Here is a 19,076-nt window from a genome sequence, read left to right on the forward strand (position 1 = left end):
CGTGTTTGATTATTTTACGAAAGTTTCAATAAAAAAACAGGGTCATTGTGTATAGGCTATTCTTGCGATTAGTCAAGTTCGGGCAGGTATTATTATCGCTATCCACTTATCCATTTTTGCCAAGGGCATAATGTTTAATATATATTTTCAATGCTATCTGGAAGTTGACTTAGCTATAAACATGCTTGAAGTAGAAGTTTTCCAATTAAAAAAGCTCCAAATAATGATGAATATTCTTGCGGTTAACTATGTTAAACCTTGCACAGCTTTTCTATGTTGGGCAGTTATTCATACCGCGTGCGTGAAGTACTCTTAGCATATTGGATTTCAGCCAATGATTCCAAAACGAAAAATTATGGCAATGCACAGATGCATTCACTCTAATCAAAGACGAAATAAAGACGATCATTTCGCTTCCATTTGTCTAAAATGTGATGGCAGGTTAGGTAATATATAAACATATAAAATACTGAGAGTGTAACAAACAAACGAGTGCAGGTGTAACACAAGTTTGCCAAACTTCGGTAGTACGGAGAAACCAAATATAGTACTCAAAACAATTTTATCAGTTTTTCAAAAATAGTGGGCTTTGGAAATTTTACATCTTTAGCAATTAATGTCATAAAATAACGATCAAATTTGCCGAAGAAATCATATACATACCTCAATTGTCATTCGACCGAAATGGTTTGATATGAGTCTGGCGCTTAGGTCATTTTTGCGAATAGAGCAATGTAAAGGCAATGTATATAACACATATTTGAGTGAATTTAGCTACAAGTGAACCGCAAGAATGTTAATTATTATTTTGAACTTTTGTTTTCATTGGAAAACTGCTTTATTGTGATGTAGAATAATTTTTAACCTTTTTATAAGCTTAGCATACTTTCATATCGCATAGAAAAAATATATTAAATATCATATCCTAGAAATTAAAAGACAATAATGCTCTGACCTTTCGTAAGTAGATGACGATGAAAACAACTGCCCGAACTTGCCCGATCGCAAGAATGACCTATACGCAATATCCCTGTTTTTTGGAAATATTCTTTGAAAAATCAAACAAAATTTTATTTTTACCATCCAATTTATACCAGACCTGCTTTATGCCAATAAATGACATAGTCATAGGCGATATATGGCATTTTAATTGAAAAAATACAAGCAAAACTCAAATGTTACGTTTTTGAGCACCATTTTCTCAAAAAATGTCTATATTTTAAAAATAGTAGGCCTTGGAAATTTGACGTCTTCAGCAAAAATTTTCAGTATAAAATAATGAACAACTTTGCCGAAGAAACCATACACCTAAAATGTCATTTGGCCGAAATGGCATATGAGCCATTTATGCGTATAATACAAAAATATATGACTTTATGTCAAAAAATCGGTCTCATTGAAAGGACCATTTTCGCTGAAGACACCAAACGTCTATCTCTTCATTCCGAAGAACTACAGGTTGTTTCCGCGTTTTTTCGATTCTGCCCCAGTGTGCACCGTCTTGAGACAAAAAAAAACCTTTTAGCAGGTCACGTCTTCTTTCGGTCATTCACTATACATGGCTGCAACTACGAACACAAGGAATGGTGAATCTCTAAATTCACAACTTTCTTCCAAAAAAGTTGGATTTAAAACTGTCACTAAACGTAGCAGAAATAGAGGAAAGGATGTTTTCTCCGGAATGTGCACTTTCTTCCAAGGGTGAAATGAATAATGTTGATAATTGCATGGAAATCAGCAATCAGTTCAATACTTTAGACAAATCGAACATCAAAGCAAGCAGCCTCTATCCCAGGCTCTTTGATTCAAGTGAGGAAGCAAAAAGTACCGTCTATCTTGATCAGTCGCTCCGAATTTTGAGGATATAGACAAAAGATCCTGAACTCCATTAAGGGAATCAAGGTTTCCTTTCAAATCGCAATCGCGTTTTGCCGGAAACTCTGAAAGATTTAGAACTTTTTCTCAAACATCTTGAAGAGAAGAGCACCTAACGTTTGTTCATGGTGGTCTTGAAAGGTCTTTCAAGTGACTCAAGTAAACTGAAGATATTGTTACATAAGTTAATTTGGCTATCAGTCATTGGGTGTGTTGATATGTGCAAGCGTAAAGATAAAAACCACAAACAAAAGTTTTCCGTGCATTCGAACCAAAATGTGCGACAAGGGTTGAGTAAACAACATAGCGAAAATCATCTGTCACTGGAAACATAGCGAAAGTCGCTGACTGTAGTTCCGGTCAAACACACACGAGGCAGATACAAGTGATTCGTTGGGCCGACAGCAGCTACCAAAGTTTTCAGGTCCGGAAAATCCGAACCTAAAAGTGATCCGGCCGAAACAAACACTGCCAGTTCGACAGCCCCTTAAGTCGGGGACGGCGCTAATCGATCCCAAAAGTGCTCCCGCCGAAACAAATACGGCCAGTTCGACAGCCCCTTAAGTCGGGGACGGCGCTAATCCAACCTAAAAGTGCTCCCGCCGAAACAAATACTGCCAGTTCGACAGCCCCTTAAGTCGGGGACGGCGCTAATCGATCCCAAAAGTGCTCCCGCCGAAACAAATACGGCCAGTTCGACAGCCCCTTAAGTCGGGGACGGCGCTAATCCAACCTAAAAGTGCTCCCGCCGAAACAAATACTCCCAGTTCGACAGACCCTCAAGTCGGGGACGGCGCTAATCCTTCCGCCGCAGGCATTCCTTGCGTTCGAGGACCATTTTCGATCGCCGCATCAAGGCCCAGCCGAAGACAGACGGCCCAGCCGAAGACAGACGGTCCAGCTGAAGACAGACGAAAAGCCTTCTGGATCAGAAGGCTTTTTCTTTACTGTGGCTGGAGTAGCGGAAATTCAAGATCTGAGCACGAGGGAGTACGACTGCCAACCGGATTGCATGACTTCGGGATTCGAGTGCGAGCGAGCACGACTATCGACCGGATCGCACGCCTTTGGGGACCCGAGTGCGAGCAAGTGCGATTGCCGGTTGGATTTCATGGGAAGAGCAGGAGATTGGGCGTGTTACTTTGGGCGAGCCACGAGTCAAACCAAGAATTCGCGGGAGACGACGACCTCAGTGGGCCGCCAGATCGGAGCTGTGAAGGGATACTAGCTAGTCGTCGAGGCGAGCTGTGGCAGACGGCCTTAAGGAACGTCGGAAGCCTTGGAACAGCCAACAGCAGGAGATTCCGGAGGATCACGGTGACGTCCGGATGGTTTGGGTGCACCCAGAAGAACCGTGAGTAGGAAGAAAGAGAATGAAGAGAAAGAATAAGAAAGAAGTTAGAGAAGCAGGGTGCTAGGTAGCTAGAACAGAGAGGATGTTTGTGGCCCGGAAGTCGTAATAAAGCTTGCACAGTATGTTATGAATTTGTGGCGGTTTTTGTTGCTAGCCGGTCCGATCTAAGCCACTTTTGTCTCGGCAGAGATCGTTTCACAACATTGGCGCCCAACGAAACGAACCATTTTAGTTTGTGGTTTGTAGTTTTTAGAATTTGTGTTGAGTTTGAAGCACAATTCTGTTATTTAGTAACACATTTGTATAACCTACCATTTTATTAGTTCTTGTCTAGTTGGCTAATTAAGACCATTTGGATCATGGATCCAGCTAGCCTGTCTGAAGAGGAGATCTGTTACGAATTGGCGTTGCGCCATGTTAACAATCTCGGAGCACTTCCTCGCAGGGCAAGGGCCGTTCGCTTGCGTGCTCTTATGCAGGAAGATGAGATTAGAGGCATTATTTATGACAGTTCCTCCCACGTAATGGATGCGGGGGACAATATCAGTCAATGTCAAACTCGTGTGCGCGAATTATTACCAGAAGTGGAAGCAGCGATGAAACGCGGCGATCTCCCGGCCGTGCGTCTGATACGATCGCGATTGATTCACTATCGGGATAGACTGGCAATTATCGATCCGCCGGAGGTTTTTGTCGACACGCACGCCACATTATCACTACTAGTACAGTTTTCGTTGGAGGATGTGGACGATGCGCTGGGAAGAACGAAAAAAAGTGCCAGACCCGTGAATAGTGAAAGTGTGAACCAAAGCAGCACCGGTGCAATTCCGAAAAGGACCAGCCAGACTTCGATATTAGCAGAGGCAGATTTCCGAGGATTCGACGCAGAGGGAAACCCGTCTTTTCGTTCAAGTTCGTCGAATCATGTGGACATCGAGCAAGCTGGACATCCGCAAAGGCAGTCTACATCTCCAGGGATTGAAGCGTTGGATAATCGGCCGCAGCGGATGAACTCAACTCAACACGACAACGAAAGGGGAGCAGAGTCCTTGGAAGTTTTGTCTGCCAACCGAGGAAGAGGTCGGGGAACGTTAAGGCAGCGGGTGGCAACCAGCAACAGATTCACCATGGAGAAAGATTTCGGCCGGCGTGAACCGACGATTAGCAGCATGCCACCTCCGCCGTACGAACCGCCTAGAGCAGAAGCAGGTGAAGCTGACGCCAGAGAAGATTACTATCAACTCCGAGCCGATCTTCTACGACAGCTGAACCAGAGACCACAAGAATACTTCCCAAGGCCGTTGTTGGAGGAAAGAAGAACACTGAAGGCAATCCACAATTGGCCATTTAGGTATAAAGGCGAGAAAGACGGGTCATCGCTGAATACTTTTCTACAACGCGTAGAAATCTTCGCAGCATCCGAGGGAGTTCCTGAGGACGTATTGTTGAAGAACGTCAAGCACCTGCTAATGGATGACGCGCTCGACTGGTATAGCAACGTTTACGTGACTGGCGAGTTGGTATCCTGGGATGATTTCAAGCGACTGATCAGGCACGAATTCCTTCCAGCGAGTTACGCCTACATCCTGAGAGCAGAGGCCTACCATCGTCTACAGAAGGAGGATGAGCCGCTCAGCAAGTTCTACCAGGACATTACCACTCTGTTCCAGTACGTCGACCCTCCAATGACCGATCCAGAGAAGCTGTTCATCATCAAGAAGAACATGAATTCCACCTACGCTCCCATCGCAGCATCGCACCACTCCACACGCTTGCTAGTAAAGGCGTGCAAGGAACTAGATGAACTTCGAAAACTGCAACAACACCAACGAAGAATCTCGTTGCCATATGGAGCACTCATCGAGCCAGCACTAGCCACACCGAACTCCTCATTGCGTTCATCAAAGCTTCAACAACCGCTTCAAAGATTTGGAAAGGTCCATGCGTTGGAGACGGAGAAGCTGCAAAGCTATGGGGACTGCGGGTCGCTGCCATCGTGCATTCCGGAAACCGAGCAGTCAACGCAAGAGGAAGAAAAGGTGGATCAGCGAATGGAAGCCATACTCCAACAAGTAAACGCGCTCAAGCTAAGGTTCGATCGACGAGAAGCAAGAGGACGACAGTCGTCCAATCAATTTCCCCAACAATCAGTGGCCAATCCCTGCAACCAACAAGCCGCGGATGCATCCAATGCACGGGCACCTCCAGCGGTGATGATGTGCTGGAACTGTGATGAAGAGGGACACCGTTTCATGGACTGTGCCAAACCACAGGCGGTGCTGTTCTGCTATCGCTGTGGTCAGAAGGGATTCTCGCTGCGAAGTTGCCCGACCTGCCGTCAACGCTCGGGAAACGCGCAAGCGGGGAACCAGTAATCGAGGGTATGGAGTCCTCGCTTCACCATAACGATCCCTCAGTAATACCCGACCTAGTCCAAATCAGTTCACTGATTATCAATCCCGACAATGACAATCGTCCGCATGCAGTAGTGGAAGTATTAGGAAAGCAAGTCACCGGCCTCCTCGACAGCGGAGCCAACTGCTCCATTTTAGGAGGCGACAACGTGAAGATGGCACAAGAACTGGGCTTGCAGAAGACAGCGCTAATTGGAGGCATAAGAACAGCAGATGGCACGGAGCATCGCATCCAATCATACACTCGTCTACCCATAGCCTACAACAACAAGAATGAAGTCGTGACGATGTTGCTACTCCCCACGCTGCCGACATGTGTGATCTTCGGAATGAACTTCTGGAACGCATTCAACATCAAACCAGTCTGCTGCACGATAAGCCTGGAGCCTGGCATGCGAGTTGATCCTCAGCAAGTCTCGATGAAGTCGCTGTCCGTAGACGAAAAGCGGAGATTGGAAGAAGCTATAAACCATTTCCCAAAAGCAGAACCCGGTAAATTGGGAAGAACCGACCGATACGTCCATCGCATTGACGTCGGAGAAGCGAAGCCTCGGAAGCAACGGTACTACCCCATGTCGAAGTACGTTCTAGACGAAGTGAATAAAGAGATCGACCGGATGCTGGAGCTCGACGTGATAGAGGAAGCGCTGTATTCACCATGGAATAATCCGCTGGTTGCAGTAAAGAAGAAGACGGGCCAGTACAGAGTCTGCCTGGATGCCCGCCACCTGAACTCGGTGATGGTGAACGAGGGGTATCCCATCCCACAAATATCGGCTATTATGAATAACCTAAGCGGATGCAACTACATATCAGCGATCGATCTGAAAGATGCATTCTGGCAACTGCCTTTAGAAGAGAAATCTCGTCCGGTGACAGCGATCACGGTACCACAAAGAGGGCACTTTCAATTTAAAGTGGTACCATTCGGGTTATGCACAGCGAGTCAGGCCTTGGCGCGGCTGATGACCCATCTCTTCGCAGATCTGGAACCTCATGTGTTCCACTACCTCGATGATATCATCATCTGTTCAAGATCGATCGACGAACACATTGAGATGCTTGAAAAGGTGGCCAAGCGGCTGAGTGATGCCGGTCTGACCATATCCGCAGAAAAATCCAAGTTTTGCTTGGAGGAAATGAAATATCTAGGCTATGTGCTAAATCAGAGCGGATGGAATGTAGATCAGGAGAAGATCGACTGCATCGTGCGTTTCCCAGCTCCTCAATGCCGAGAAGAGGTGCAACGATTCCTGGGGATGTGCAATTGGTACCGCAGGTTCATAGCGGACTTCTCCAAAATAGCAGTACCGCTGACGGAGCTGACCAAAACGAAAACGAAGTTCCGGTGGACAAAGGATGCAGAAGATGCGTTCCTGAAATTAAAGTCAGCACTCGTATCAGCGCCTGTTCTAGCAATGCCAGATCACACTAAGCCGTTTGCGATTGCCTGCGATGCGAGCGACGTAGCCATTGGGGCGGTGTTGACGCAAGAAACAGACGGAGAAGAGCACCCGATTGCCTATTTCTCTCAGAAGCTGTCGTCGTCGGAGCGGAAATACTCGGTAACCGAACGTGAATGCCTAGCCGTGATAAGAGCAATAGAGAAATTCCGAGGGTACGTGGAGGGTACAAAATTTACCGTTCACTGCGACCACTCAGCATTGAGCTATTTGAGATCGATGAAAAACCCTACAGCGCTCATGAGCCGGTGGATACTACGACTAAACGCATTCGATTTCGACATAAAGTATCGAAAGGGCGAAATCAACATAGTTCCGGACGCGCTTTCCAGGATTGTTAGCCCGCTGGTATTTTCCGCAGACGCCGCCATCGATCAGTGGTATCAGAAGCTGATGGAAAGAGTGCAGGAAGCCGGGGACAAATTTCCGGATTTCCGTGTGGTGAACCAAGAGCTTTACAAGAACTGCAGCAGCAAAAATGAAGAAGGAGCCTTGACACACAAGTGGAAGAAGGTCGTGCCGCTCAACCAGCGAGCTGGAGTGATTGCGAAGTTCCATGATTCAGCCTCAGGGGCTCACCTTGGCTTCCGGAAAACATGGCAGAAGCTACAGAACCACTTCTATTGGCCGAAAATGATTGAGGACATAGCACGGTAAGTTAGGGCGTGCGAAACATGCAAAGCAAGCAAGGCGCCGAACAGAACAATGATGCCGAACATGGGTGGCCCTAAACCTGCTCGCGTGCCATGGGAGTTGGTTTCGGTAGACTTCGTAGGCCCATTCACCCGTTCTCGCGCCGGAAACACAGTGATGCTGGTCGTGGTAGACTGGGTGACCAAGTACGTCGTCGTTCATCCCATGCGTTCAGCAGATTCGGTGAAAATGGTAGACTTCCTAGAACAGCACGTCTTCTTGCGGTACTCTCGACCTCGTATCATCCTCTCGGACAATGGGAAGCAATTCCTATCAGCAGCATTCAAGGCTTTAATCTCCAAGCACAACATCATCCATATGAAGACTGCGTTCTACTGTCCAATGGTGAACAATGCGGAAAGGGTGAACAGAGTTCTGATCACTTGCATACGAGCCCTGTTGGACGAAGATCACCGTGGATGGGACGAAAACCTGCAAGCCATTGTAGCAGCTATCAACGGAGCAAAACACGAGGCCACCGGTGTCAGTCCGCACGTTGCAAACTTCGGTAGAGAACTAATACTGCACACTGACCTATATACTCAGCAGGAGTTGAACACGCCCGATGATCCGAAGGTAGCGCAGGAAGTACGTCTCTCTGCGATCCGCCGTATCCACGAATTCATTATCCAGCGCATCAAGAACAACCACGAAAAGACAAAGCAGCGGTACAATATGAGAACAAGGGACATCGTATTCAAGGTCGGAGATCTCGTATGGCGAAGAACGTTCACTCAGTCATCCAAGGTAGATCATATAAATCGCAAGCTTGACTCCAAGTTCGTTCCGGCTACAGTGATTAAGGTCTTGGGAAGCAACCTGTACATGCTGGAAGACGTTAGGGATGGCAAACGAGGACAGTACCATACCAAGGACATAAAACCGGACTAAGGAAGCCTTTTTATCAAGCTATGTAAGCAGCAATGGCTGCCAACCACAGATTATCTACGGAGAATCAGCAAAACACGCGAAGCGGTCAAGGTTCTTGTGTGCAGAACGATCAACAGACAACACCCATGGGTAGCAGAAGGAACGCAGTGAAGAACAAACACAACGCGCTCCGGAATCACGGAGGACCTAGACGGTGCTGCTCCGCACAAGTTTCATCTCTCTGCACCAGAATCGAAGCCCTCACTCAGCGGCATTTTCCAGCCGAAGAAGTTCTAAGCTGAGCTGAATCCAGCATTTTCCGTCAGGTGTGATGAGCAACTACATTTTTTAGACTACCTCTCCACCTTGACCAGCGTCCAGATATGAAAGCAAACACTTTGCAGACAACTGCCTTCGCCGAGAAGGAAACAACACACGCATTGCGGTCGTATAACAGAAGTTCCAGGCGATTTAAGGAGATAATTCAGCGGTACACCAACACTTTCATCGCGCCAGAAAGTGTACCGCGCGCCGTTCGCGAAGCGTGAGAAATCGCACATTGCATTTCTGGAAACGGGAAGCAGGGATCTCTGCAGTGCACCAGCTGGCTTCTGGATAGGAGGAGTGGAGAGCCGGAGATCGACGATTGAGTTCGGTTCGACGCGGATTCGAAGCTTACGGCCACTATCAGGCGCAGCGGAATCGCACCTGGACTGTACTGAGAGGAGGAGTACGCAGCGGAGCCTACGACAGGCTTGGGAGATTGGGACCCCGAAAACGACCAAGTTAGTAGGGAGGCTCCAAAGACCAGAAACAGCGCCAACGCAGCAGAAGCACAAGCCTACGGAAGGCCCGGGAGATTGGGACCCTGAAAGCTAGCTAGCAAGTAGGGAGGCCCCAAATACCAAAAAAGAGGAAAGACAACCATGACACAACGCCAGAGTAGCACAGAGCCTAGGGAAGGCTCGGGGGATTGGAACCCTGAAAGTTAGAGGATGGCCCCAAATACCTGAAACAGTGTCGGTGCAAGGGAAGTCGCAGAGCACAGCCGGCGAGGGAGATTGGGACTTCAAAAACTAGTAAGGTGGCTCCAAATGCCGTACAAGTTATGTAGACAGCGAGCAAGGAGCTGTTGACGACGAGCATGTGCTTCACCAAAACACGTTCTGCGGCAGAGGCTAGAGGACCAAGATCACCGAACCGAAACCTCGCCGGTTCTTGCATACCAGTGGACCAGAACACCAGTATCATCTGTCGAACACGGTCTGAACCTCCAACACAACGAGCCATCAAGCAATCATCAGTGGAGCCCATAGCAGTCGACCACAAGTCGTCGGACCTGAAGCGCGCACACGTCGCCGATCAACCGATTGGGCATACTGCTGTCGAAGGAGTGAATCCAACCGAGTGGCATTGACTGATCTCCAGGCACAGGTCTTGAACGAAGTGGTAGTCGGTTGCATGGGGGTCACTACGAAATCTTCCTCTAAAGTAACGCGACCGGGGGGCGCGGTAAAGCCTCCTATCTGGGCTCGTAGTGATTTAGGTCGAGGAAATGCGCCCTTTTCTCAATCGTAACTGACAACATCCACTATTGTCGTTCTCATATTAGCCAACATTAAATGTACATTTCGTTACATGTTTTGATCTCTAGTTTTAGTGTAGCTCTTAAAACTAGCATAGATCGTCTTGAATGTTTGCCACAGGAACGGCAAAGCATAGAAAATGGGACAAGAACTAGCGCAGAGACATTTGCTCATTAGTGAGCGTTCAGATCACCTTTGGCAGGACTCGCTGCTGTTATGTTTGTTTTGTTAATGTTTGAGCTTTTGGATCTGGTGAGCGCGATAGCTCACGTTTGTTAGTTTGGCTGTAGTTATCAAAATCTTAAGGTCTGCTTAAGTGATAACCTTCGGATCTGCTCCAGTCTCTCTGCGACTTCTTGTAGAAGTGAGTCTGAGAGTTTTTTGTGAGCTGCCTGCCAGCGCTCACAAAAAACTCTGCGCCTGTGGTAAGGTTGTGTTACATAAGTTAATTTGGCTATCAGTCATTGGGTGTGTTGATATGTGCAAGCGTAAAGATAAAAACCACAAACAAAAGTTTTCCGTGCATTCGAACCAAAATGTGCGACAAGGGTTGAGTAAACAACATAGCGAAAATCATCTGTCACTGGAAACATAGCGAAAGTCGCTGACTGTAGTTCCGGTCAAACACACACGAGGCAGATACAAGTGATTCGTTGGGCCGACAGCAGCTACCAAAGTTTTCAGGTCCGGAAAATCCGAACCTAAAAGTGATCCGGCCGAAACAAACACTGCCAGTTCGACAGCCCCTTAAGTCGGGGACGGCGCTAATCGATCCCAAAAGTGCTCCCGCCGAAACAAATACGGCCAGTTCGACAGCCCCTTAAGTCGGGGACGGCGCTAATCCAACCTAAAAGTGCTCCCGCCGAAACAAATACTGCCAGTTCGACAGCCCCTTAAGTCGGGGACGGCGCTAATCGATCCCAAAAGTGCTCCCGCCGAAACAAATACGGCCAGTTCGACAGCCCCTTAAGTCGGGGACGGCGCTAATCCAACCTAAAAGTGCTCCCGCCGAAACAAATACTCCCAGTTCGACAGACCCTCAAGTCGGGGACGGCGCTAATCCTTCCGCCGCAGGCATTCCTTGCGTTCGAGGACCATTTTCGATCGCCGCATCAAGGCCCAGCCGAAGACAGACGGCCCAGCCGAAGACAGACGGTCCAGCTGAAGACAGACGAAAAGCCTTCTGGATCAGAAGGCTTTTTCTTTACTGTGGCTGGAGTAGCGGAAATTCAAGATCTGAGCACGAGGGAGTACGACTGCCAACCGGATTGCATGACTTCGGGATTCGAGTGCGAGCGAGCACGACTATCGACCGGATCGCACGCCTTTGGGGACCCGAGTGCGAGCAAGTGCGATTGCCGGTTGGATTTCATGGGAAGAGCAGGAGATTGGGCGTGTTACTTTGGGCGAGCCACGAGTCAAACCAAGAATTCGCGGGAGACGACGACCTCAGTGGGCCGCCAGATCGGAGCTGTGAAGGGATACTAGCTAGTCGTCGAGGCGAGCTGTGGCAGACGGCCTTAAGGAACGTCGGAAGCCTTGGAACAGCCAACAGCAGGAGATTCCGGAGGATCACGGTGACGTCCGGATGGTTTGGGTGCACCCAGAAGAACCGTGAGTAGGAAGAAAGAGAATGAAGAGAAAGAATAAGAAAGAAGTTAGAGAAGCAGGGTGCTAGGTAGCTAGAACAGAGAGGATGTTTGTGGCCCGGAAGTCGTAATAAAGCTTGCACAGTATGTTATGAATTTGTGGCGTTTTTTGTTGCTAGCCGGTCCGATCTAAGCCACTTTTGTCTCGGCAGAGATCGTTTCACAACAATATCGAAAAAGGAGTTAATGATTTACTTGTTTTCCCCAGTCCACGTAATCTCATAATAAAACTTTCTCAAGAATATTATTTAGTTCACTTCAACAAAACTGCTCTAACTTATTGAAAAGTTTTTGAAAAAGCTCGAGTTATATTCGATGTTTGTGTGACATGGGAACATTTTCAGAAATCTGGAGGAATTTCCCAGAATCCCACTCAGTGCCTTCTTCTGGGCATTTACGTCCTCACTGATACAGAGCCTGCTTCTCAGCGTAGTGTTATTATGAGCACTTCGACAGTTATTAACTGAGAGCTCTCTTTGCCAAAGTTGCCATTTTCGCATTAGTATATCGTGTGGTTGGTACGATGATACTCTATGTCCAGGGAAGTCAGGAAAATTTCCTTCACGAAAAGATCATAGATCGACTGGGATTCGAACCCAGACACCTTCAGCATGGCTGTGCTTTGTAGTGCCACTCAGTACCATTGGTGCCAAATATTGTTGCATGGATACTAGATGCATGATTTGCGAAGGTTCTTCTCACTCTTCGGACGTCTGTCGTGTGAAAGAAGATACCGTAATCCGGGGTAACATTAATCAGTGGGGTAACATTGATCGGAATGACTCATCTCGTTAAAAGTTCAAATAAACATTTATTGATGAAACATTTTCGAGTCATGAATGGTTCCTCTCTTTCTTATATTCATAAGCTAATGAAAGGTAAGGTTTTTGCCAAAATTGCGTTTATTTCATGCGTAAATTTGTCAACTTTTTGAAACAATGATTTCTATCATTTTCACTGACACTACCAAAAATTCATGTCTAACATGAGTTCTGCAGAAGATGTGATCAAGAAAAATGCGATTGTTACTAAATATGGCATCGCCTAAAACGATTCCGTTGTCAAATCTTTTGTAAGTATTTTCAATTGTGCAACATTAGCTAATTACAATTAAGAATATAGAATTTCCTTAGTAAATTGCCTACTTTTAGGCGTATTCCGCGGTTTAAGGTGTTTTTAATTAGAAATAACTCAAAAAGTAATTGACTTGTAAGAGTTTGGTCTTCACATTCGGCTTCAGGGGCCATGATTTTAGTAAGTAACGACATTTCCAATATTACCGAACATTGTTTACTTGGGTGATCAATGTTACCCCATATCAGCTGAATCAAAAAAAAACACTTAAATGTTTGAATAAATGAAACATGTTTAAATGTTTCAAAAATAAAGTAAATAGTTAGGAGCGGTGGGTTCCAGTACCTGTTTTAAAAATATAAAACTTGTAACATTTGTATTGTGAAATGAAAAATTTAAGAAAATCTCAAAAAAATGATCAATGCTACCTCGGATTACGGTACCAAAAAGTTTGTATGTGCAAATTGCGTGGGCAACAATAAGTCTAACTTTTGGGATTGCCCTTCGCACAAACGTATCGTTGAAGCCCGTACCGGGCAGATAACGGCAACGTTGTTCTACAGGCCGAATCTTCAACCATTCCATGTTTCAGTTCACGATCGCTTGCTTAATACACCCGATTCTGTTTTTGCACGGGGGATGCGTACCGTGCAAAAAAAGTTTTCAGTTCAAAATTTCAAAAACCGTGCAAAAAAAGTAACACCAGTTCTCGACGTTTCATGCAAAAATAAGGTTTTGGCGAAAAAAAATGTATGGAAACTTTTTTTGCACGGCCGTGTAAAAAAAATCCGTGCAAAAACAGAATCGGGTGTAATCATAATCATCGAGTAAATAATAATCATGCTTATTCATAAGCTAATATTCTTCCGTCGAGTAATAGTTCACATTTTTTAATTTCGAATGGATATATCCAATAAAATTCATTTGCCAATGTTGTCGCAGGTAATTTAAGTTTCTCCCCTGCACATTTTCACCCGTAGGAATCAAATGAGAATACCCATGCTTATGTCGCCGCAGGTAACTTCTATTCAGTGCCTACATCAACGGTAAATCCCAACAGAGATGCTCTTTTTTTAGCAGTATGTTTGCCGCTGGTTTTGATTTGTTTTTTAACTGAACAATTGAATCAAATGATTGATGTATGTTTCAAATCTCCGCCATAGTGGAAGCAGTCCAAAGTTCTGTAAAATTTACTTATAAAATTGTTTATAGATAACATTTCTCTAAATGAGCCAAAAAAATGTTTTTGTGAATAGAAATTCTCGTTCTTTGAATTATAAAGAGGACGAGATGTTCGATTTTCTAACATATAATAACATGCACATTAGAGTGATGCAAATTTTGAAATGTTGGCTCCCCTATGCTTAAACGGTTTATATTATGGTAAATAGCATCCTCCTAAAGTTTGAAATGATTCGGAAGAAATTTGACTGTGCACAAGCCATTTGAAGTTAATATGGAGATTATTATGGAAAACGCCAACTTTTTGTGTTCACGCCTCTATCTGTTCGACATAATATTTTATAGAAAAGTAAACAACTTTCGCTCATGTGAAATCCTTTCAGGTACAACTTTACTGAAGACCACATTTTGATAGGACTTAAGGATAAATTGCTATTCCTAATCATAAGCTAGGTTTGCATTTTGCATGCTTAACCAACTGCTCGGCAGGCAACAGTGGTGCTCCTGGCGGGTAGAATAGATCAAAGTAATCCAGGCTACTATGTTCTACAGCAAAATATCAGTGTTGCTCTGAAAGTAAATGAATGATCATCTCAGCATGATTAACACTTTGTTATCATTAATAACAAATTATCCTAAAGTCCCACCAAAATGTGGTCTTCGGCAAAGTTGTAGCTGGGAAGATTTCACATAAGTAGAGTTTGTTCACTTTTCCATTAATTATTATTACGAGCGGTTAGAGGACTGAACACAAAAAGGTGGGTCTTTTCCATAGTAATTTCCATAGAAACTTCAAATGGCCTGTGCACAACCAAATTTCTTCCAAATCACTTCAAATTTTGGGAGAATGATTTTCATCATAATTGACACCGTTTAAGCATAGGGGAGCAAAAACTTCAAAATTTGCATCAGTCTAATGCACATAGCAGTTATTACTGAAACTTATTTGAAACCTGAATCCAAACTAAAAGAAAATATAATTATTCATACTTGAAGAAATGGAAGATTTCTCCTTATGCTTCCGAAATTCAACTAATAATATTCCCACATAAACCAAAAGTTCTTTATTAAAAATTATTTATTAAGTAGACATTTTGTCACGATGAGAGGGGTTCCAATTAATTGGTCAGATGTTAAGTTAAGTATCTAAGGCTCATGCTATACAAAAAATGATTTTCTAAAATCACATGAGGACATTCAAGCCAAATTTAATAAATATATAAAATGTCTGCTGTACCAATATGGACTAGCTGTTGAAATACCAGGAATAGAGCTCTGCAGATAAATCAAAATAAAATTTTGCAAATCATTTCGCAGTTCCTTTCCTGATATAGTACTAACGAGTTACATAGAATATCCAATGTTGAAACATTGGAACAAATGACGAATAAAATCATTAATAATTTGAGACAAAAATCGTTGCAGTCTTCTATTGCAACGATAAATGCGTTAAATATCTTGGTTGAGTTAGGTTAAGTTAATTGAAAGCGTTTTTTTCTCTCTTATAAGCAGGTGAAATCAACTCATCTGTTAAAAGTATGAACTGCTATGGTAAATGAATTTTAATATGCTGTTAACAATATCTTAATAAATGCTTAATTTTGTTTTACCAAATTAAGATTATAGTGTTGTCTAACACAGAACACCTAAATATAAGAAATAAATAAAATGTTTGAAAAAAAAAAGAATCTAAACTATAATTCTTGTCACCCTCATAGAAGATATGGGCAACGAGCATCTGGAGGATAAATCGCACGGTGAGCGCATCGATGACGTTGCAATATTACCTGGAACTGCTCCATGAATGAATGAAATACCATTGCTCACTAAAAAAAAAAAAAAATAATGCTCTTCAATGGGAACCTTTCATGCGCATAAGCATACAAGACATTTCCATTATGTTGCAAAATGAGATTACTTAGAATTGTCTTTTCTATCGTTTGCTTTGAAATCCAACGTGGGATTCAGTTTTGCGAATAAGTTGCTCAATAGACGTCACGTATCGTTCAAAGAAGAAACCTGAATTCAGAAATCAAACGTGAGCCCATTAGCAGTCAACCAATATCCCAAAAGTCGTGATGACGACAGCACTATTCCTACGCCTCCTCCCAGCAGCTGCACTCGAATGACGTGGAAAATCTAAACTTCTTCAGGTGCATTAAGTTGGTGCTTCCGATGAACACAATTTTCCCATCCTGATAATTTACGACGCTGAGGGTTTTTCCACCACAAAACAACACTCGTTAATCCACGCTCGCCATACGACAAATATTTATATGGATACAGCTGACAGGTGACATATTTATCGCCCTTACATGTGGCCATTAATTAATGGATCTATCTATAGAACGGGACTTTTGCTTTCCCCGTGTGTGATAAGCCAAGCTTTGGGTCCACGTCATCAGTTGAAAAAAGCTACGACGGGTTTTCCTCCAGTCCAATCGACTGCGGATTTGCAATCTGCTCCGCAACTAAAGCGACGCATTTTCACCACAAAATATCAAACCATGCATACGATTTTCACAAACGTAGAAAATATCCTAATGGGAAACACTGTAATATATAGAAAAAAATCTAACCTTTAACGCGTCCGCAAAACTTGCTGTGACTCACTGAAGGACCGAAAAGAGACTGCCTTCTGGACTTGAGTGGGATACCGAAGAACTGTGCCTCTGCTATCGGTTACAAGTCGATGTGGACACAGACTACACAGCTTTGCCCCAGCATATGGGAGGGAAAACATCGATGAGCTTTTCCTTTTCCCACATTGGATGCATTGGATATGGAGAGGAATACTTTGGCCGCTGTGAGCATGCGCTTTGCGGTCTATGTAGAAGTGTTTGTGCAGGAATATGAGAACTATGGGAGATTTCCGTTGGTGACAATGGTTCAAATATGAACGAAAACAGTCATATTCTAGAATCTCTTGTAACATTAAAGAATGTGTCATGCATTCTCGATCTGTGAATCCTAGTTGAAGGTAAAAATCAATTGAAAATTGTTAAGAATACTGTTAGTCACCGTCGATGGGGGTGACACTGGGTCTGGGGGTGAGATTGGGTCAAAACGGAAAAATATGATATATGTTATATTTCAGCCAATAACGCTAATATTACTAAACTTAATAATTCATATGTTAGAAAACATAATATTACACATAATTAATAACAATATACATTTTGGGAAATGATAGTTTTTGTTTAATACACCCCAACCTCTATTTACGACCGTTATCGGGGGGTCGTAAAAAAAATCGGTCGGAAAAAAATCAGGGTTACAATTATGTTTTTGAAAAATGCAACGTCTAGATGCGGAAATACTGATTCGACATATTTGGCAAAGTTGAAGCATGGGTTGAGAACTTTCCAAAATAGCCGTTTTCATATTTTGGTAATAGATGGCAACACTGCTCGATTATTATCAAAAGAGCCAATTTTATGGAGGTGTGATATGCAAATACCAAAAAAAATTAAAGATAACGATACCGAATGTTCACCAAAGTTGAAGGAAGTGTTGCGTGCAATACAGTCGGCCGAATCACAAATGTTCATGTGGCTGGCAACACTGTTTAAAAAGAATAAAGTAAAGATTAAAACCATCAAACCTGAGCGGAACAGAAAAATATAATGCTTAGCAACATAGCAATACTCTTCAACTGTAATCCAGTTTTTCATGAAGGGTTCAAAATTTTTTTCGTAGCTGGCAACACTGCTTAAGTGAAATTGCGCCACCAGGCAGTACACGTGTGCATGCAACTATTGTTTTGCGGATAACTCAGGATCCTGACCACTTAGAAAGATGGCGTCTTGGGCAAAGTTGTTCAATAGCTCAAGGACTATCATTATTCTAGCCAAGAGATTCGAGATTTTGCCACAGGGCGGCGGAAAACAAAAAAAATCTATGCTCACTAGCGCCACCTGGTGGAAAAATCTCGAATCTCTTAGCTAGAATAATGATAGTCCTCAAGCTATTGAGCAACATTGCCGAAGGCCCCATCTTTCTAAGTGGCCAGGATTCTGAGATATCCTCAAAACAAAAGTTTTATGCTCACTTGCGCCGTCTGGTGGCAAAATTTTAAATCTCATAGCATTTATAATGATAGCCCTGGAGCTACTGAACAACTTTGCCGAAGACGCCATCTCTCTAAGTGATCAGGATCCTGAGCTATTCACAAAACAAAAGTTCCATGCTCACTAGCGCCGCCTGGTGGCGGAATTTTGAATCTCATAGCTTTTTTATTGATAGCGGTTGAGCTACTGAACAACTTTGCCGAAGGCGCCATCTCTCAAAGTGGCCAGGATACTAAGATAACCGCAAAACAAAAGTTTCATGCTCACTAGCACCGCCTGGTGGCAACATTTTGAATCTCATAGCTTTTATTATAATAGTCCTTGAGCTACTGAACAACTTTGTCGAAGACTCCACCTTTCTAAGTAGTCAGGATCCTGAGCTATCCGGAAAACATACATTCTATGCTCACTAGCGCCGCCTGGTGGCCAAATCTCGAATCTCTTGACTAGAATAATGATAGTCCTTGAGCTACTGAATAACTTTGCCGAAGACGCCATCTCTCTAAGTGGTCAGGATCCTGAGCTATCCGGAATACAAAAAATCTATGCTGACTAGCGCCGCCTGGTGGTCGAATCTCGAATCTAATGGCTAGAATAATGATAGTCCTTAAGCTACTGAACAACTTTGCCGAAGACGCCATCTTCCTAAATGGCCAGGATCCTGAGCTATCCGCAAAACAAAAATTCTATGCTCACTAGCGCCGCCTGGTGGCAAAATTTTAAATCTCATAACTTTAATAATGATAGCGCTTGAGCTACTGAACAACTTTGCCGAAGGCGCCATCTTCCTAAGTGGCCACGATCCTGAGATATCCACAAAACAAAAGTTTCATGCTCACTAGCGCC

At 44.1% G+C, this 19,076-nt stretch overlaps 1 protein-coding gene across 1 annotated transcript in view; it reads right to left on the minus strand.

The window, feature by feature from the left end:
* Positions 1-16,867, minus strand: part of LOC5573386 (neuroendocrine protein 7B2) — a 43,287-nt gene extending 26,420 nt beyond the window's left edge. Inside the window, exon 1 of the mRNA XM_001654507.2 lies at positions 16,740-16,867. The gene's annotated coding sequence lies outside the window, so the exon portion shown is untranslated. The remainder of the gene's footprint in view (positions 1-16,739) is intronic.
* Between the last annotated feature and the right edge of the window lie 2,209 nt (positions 16,868-19,076).

This window comes from Aedes aegypti, chromosome 2 (assembly GCF_002204515.2).
Source record: "Aedes aegypti strain LVP_AGWG chromosome 2, AaegL5.0 Primary Assembly, whole genome shotgun sequence".
In the NCBI taxonomy this organism is placed as follows: Eukaryota; Metazoa; Arthropoda; class Insecta; order Diptera; family Culicidae; genus Aedes; species Aedes aegypti.